This window comes from Mus pahari, chromosome X (genome assembly GCF_900095145.1).
Source record: "Mus pahari chromosome X, PAHARI_EIJ_v1.1, whole genome shotgun sequence".
In the NCBI taxonomy this organism is placed as follows: Eukaryota; Metazoa; Chordata; class Mammalia; order Rodentia; family Muridae; genus Mus; species Mus pahari.
In genome coordinates, this window is record NC_034613.1 from 32951001 (window position 1) to 32955260 (window position 4260).

The 4260-nt window shown below is 42.6% G+C and overlaps 1 pseudogene; it reads right to left on the reverse strand.

Moving 5' to 3' along the window:
* Positions 1–1727: 1727 nt before the first annotated feature.
* Positions 1728–2113, reverse strand: LOC110314102 (annotated as a pseudogene).
* Between the last annotated feature and the right edge of the window lie 2147 nt (positions 2114–4260).

Genomic DNA, 4260 nt, shown 5'->3' on the forward strand with positions numbered 1-4260 from the left:
CTGTTGGAAGCTTATGCTCTCCCTCTCAAGAGCATTAAAGCTTTGCTGCAGAAGGATCCTGTTTGTGTGCCGCATCGTTCTTGCTGGCGAGACGGTAGCGCGGTACACCTGTTCATGGGAGCTTCAATACAAGGAAAGAAAATCTAAGGGACTTTAAAATTGGTAGATGTGACAATCTGAGGAAAACAACCTTTTACCCAAAAGCAGAACCCACAGGACAATGACAAGAGAAACCAAATGAGTCAGTTTAACAACGTGGATAGCTAGAAGGTGGGGTGAAAAGTAAGCACGATATTTGAATCCTTTGAATTCCAGATCCACAATGTGAAAGACAGTTAACATAGATTGTAAACGGGAGAGGATCTGCTGTTAGCTAGGGAACAAGCCTTGAGGCAGCCTGTGAGGGGTCATCTAGGTTAGGTTGGCTGAGGTGGAAAGAAGCACCCTAACCTCCAAAACAAAAACAAAAACCAGAAGCAAGTGAGCAGAGCGGAAGTGTTCATCACACCCCACCTTCTGGCAGCCGACATGTGTATGACCACCTGCCTCAAATTTCTAACACCATGACTTTCCAACCACGAGGGAGCATACCTTCCAACTGTGAGAAGAAAAAGAAAACTTCTCTCTTTAAGCTTCTTCATTCAGGTATATTGTCACAGCAACAAGCAACTAATACAAGATGGTTGCATTCATGTAGACCAAAACTCAGGAGGGTTACCATGAAGGAAAGATGTGCAAGCCCCAAGAAACAAGAACCACAAACCATTCTAACAAGGACTATGAACTATTAGTGGAAACACAGTAATTCATAAATATTGTGCCTTTTCAGGGAGATGTTAGATTAAAAGGGAATAGAGTCACAAAACAAGAACTAGTAGGTAAGGAGAGTTACTTTATCTGCATTCATTGTATAGGTAACTTAAGTATGTGTACTTGGTATGTATGTTCAGAGTGACTTTACACAGCCCTTTCTTGAGAAATCTCTTCTGATACTTTGCTATTTGTATTCTGTCCAAAATTCAAATGTTTATCTCTAACCTCTATTGTAACTTGATTTTGAGGTTCCACTTTAGGAAGTGTCTTAGTTAGGGTTTCATTGCTGTGAAAAGACACTATGACCAAGGAAACTCTTATAAAGGACACTTAGTTAAGGCTGGCTTACAGTTTCTGAGGTGTTATTATCATGGTAAGAAGCGCGGCAGCATCCAGGAAGACATGATTCTGTAAAAGGAGCTGAGTCGGCCACATCTTGATTCAAAGGCAGCCAGGAGAATGTTCTACAGGCAGCCAGGAGGAGGCTCCCTTCTGAACTGGGTGGAGCTTGAGCACAGGACCTCAAAGCCTACCCCCACAGTGACACACTTCCTCCAGCAAGGCCACACCTATTCCAACAAGATCATACCTTCTAAATAGTGCCACTTCCCAGGTGCTAAGCATATTCAAACCACCACAGAAAGCAAAGTTGAATGAAGTCGTAATGCTGAGGTTGTAATCTAATTTGGTGTGTCTGTATGTATGCATGGAAGAAAGGCCAAAAACACACTGGGGAGGTAGCCATCTATAGGCCAAAAAAGAGGCCTTATAAGGCCAGGCTAGCAAACAGCTCCAGTCCAGTAAGAAAATACATTTCTGTTGTTTAAACCTTGAGTCTCTAATATTTTATGGCATCCCAAGGTTTTTTTTTCTGTTTTTCCTTTAACTTTTAATAATGAGAACAAAAAATATACCTAAAAGCGAAGCTTCTGGAAAAACCATTTGTTCTTCCCTGTCTTGAATGGCTCCTCGAACGTGACCTTGGCCTCCCGTCTGGCCTTACATTGCAAAGCTAGGTCTCTAAACACATTCTTGTTGACAACATTCTGTCCAAGGAGATATGCACAGAGTACCTTGTGGGCATGAGGTGGTTGTTGATCTCTGCTCTCTTGGTGATTTTCTTCTTGCTCGTGGCAGCTGTCGCCTTTCAGGGATAGCGTTCAATTCCAGCCACCAGGGCATGGCTGTAAGGGTGGTCTGAGGTGCCATCATCCATGTTCTTCATGATGACAGCTCTGTGTCTGAAGTATCGTCCAGGCAGGATCAGAACCACTTTCCTGGGTTTCTTGAATTTGCCCATTTTGACAGCAAGCAGTCATCACCCAGCAGAAAGGAAAAGAGCAGCATCCCAATATTTGGGTTTGCTCATGCTTCCTTGGTTTTGCACGTCTCTCTATTCATCTATTGCAGCTATTAATTTTGGTTGTCGACTTGACTGCATTTGGAATCAACTAAACCCCCAAGCTGCTGGGTTCTCTTGTGATGTATTTTCTTAATCAGAGTATTTGAAGTGGGAAGACCCACTCTCAATCTGGGCCACACCTCCTGGTAGCAACCCAGGTCAAGTGACATTGAAGAAACTGCTTTTTCTCTGTTTACCCTTACTCTTGCTGGCAAGTGTGTCTGTCTTGTTTACTGTGGCCAGTACTAAATTCAATCTCGTGAGGATTCTGATGCAGACTGAAGACCAGCAGCTCTCCAAGAGTTGTCTAGGACTACAGCAGCAGATTCATACCACTGAGACATCCAGCCTTGTACACTTAACAACTACGAGATTCTTGGCCTTCCCCTTGTGAGGCTGTACCATGGTTGGAGTACTCAAGCTACACCCTGTAAGCCAGGCTAATCATTCCTGTATATATTGAATTATATAGCTGTCATCCCATCCCCCCTCCTTTATGCCTTGCCTGTGCTTGGAGACTGACATGGCATCATTTCCTATGGGCAGCCTTTTCTGGGCATCCATCCTCCTTGCCAAGGACAAGATTAGGGGCACTCTCTTCCTGCTCTCCTTTGCAGTAGTGCTTAAGTCTTTTCATAGTACAAGCTTCTTTTGCTTAGATGTCTCTTGTGGCACAAGTGGTATCTCTCTTGGCACCAGTCACAGTTACCACTCTATGAGCACCCTCCCTAAATGATGGCCCAAGCTCCTGTGCTGTAACTCACTTACAAACTGATTCACACAACACTCAGATTTGAAAACCCAAACTCATTTGGAGAATTGATCTATAGCACCATGAGTGAGAAATATAAATTCCATTTTAAACAAATAAATTAAGCTCTTGCAGAGTGGTACTAGGTTCTCAGTCCATAGAAGGGACATAGTTTCACCCCCTTCATAACCCTCTTCTAGAAAGGAATTATCATTCAGATATAAAAAGTGTAGTAGCTGACAGACTCCATCAGTTAGCACCTTCATAATCTGCTTCAACTTTTGAACCCAGGTCACATTTCATGAGTAAGCTCACTGAGAAAAACTGCAATGATCAAAGTCACACTCTCTGAGGTGCTTTGGAGGTAGATTAATCCCAGCTAATGGCTTAACAAAGCAGTGGTTCATGATCCTGGGCCTTTCCATTCAACATGGACTCCTCTAATGACCAAGCTCTGCTTCACTTAGGAGAGACTTTGGCAGGTCTATATCACAATCCTGTGACTTCCCCTGCTCCATCCTGCTTGTCCTTCTTTATGTATTCATGTTTTGTCCCTAGTAATCCTTTTCTCTCCTTGTACCTCTTTCTCAGAATGACAATTGGGATGAGAAACATCCCAAGACTTGATTCATTTGCATACTGCTGGGAATGATGACCCAGCTCCCATTGAAAGGTTGTGTATCCATAGGGAATCTCTATGTATGTCATGTTTCAGATAAAATATTCTAGTAGGGGGAGTACATTCTGATAGAATGATTCAACTCCATATAAAAGACATTATAAAGATAATTGAATTTCATGTTTGTGATTTTATTCAGTTATGCTGACACCATAGAGAAAATTAAAAATAGAATATGAATATCAACTAAAAACCAAGTATAGCCAGGCATGGTGGCACATGCTATGATCCCAGTGCTCCAGAGGCAAAGGCAGGCAGATCTCTGTGAGTTGGAGGCCAGCCTGGTCTTCAAAGCAAGTCCAGGACAGCCAGAGCTATTACACAGAGAAACCCCACCTTGTAATACACACACACACACACACACACACACACACACACACACCTATATCACAAAGAAGCCTGCTTTTAATGCAATGGGTGACCATAAAAAGCTGAAGATCAAATATAAGATTGGATCATTAGAGTGACTAAACCTCAATTCCCAGCTGAAGGAGATAAATTACCCAAAGCTGAGGTCCTACTGTAAAAATATGAAGAAAAAAAAAACACCTACAAGATCCTGGCACGTGTGATGGTGACACATATTCCCCAAATTCTGATTCCTTTGTCTTCTAT